Raw genomic sequence first — 260 nt, forward strand, 5'->3', positions numbered from 1 at the left:
AATGCATTTGGTGTCGTCGCCGCGTCAAAATGATGTGTAGTCGTGGAACAAACACGCCAAGCACATCGGCAAGCGGATGAAAAAACACGTGACATGAATTGCAGCTGCCGACGACGAGACCAACGTCTGAATGCGTTTGGCAGTCTTCGCCGCGTGTCTATGTGGTTCAAACACGCCAATCGCATCTGCAAGTGGTTTAAACACATGTGACATAATATCGCAGCTGCCAACAACGTGACCATCGTCTGAATGCATTTGAT

Source organism: Plasmopara halstedii (genome assembly GCF_900000015.1).
Source record: "Plasmopara halstedii genome assembly, contig: Scaffold_289, whole genome shotgun sequence".
Classification (NCBI taxonomy): domain Eukaryota; phylum Oomycota; class Peronosporomycetes; order Peronosporales; family Peronosporaceae; genus Plasmopara; species Plasmopara halstedii.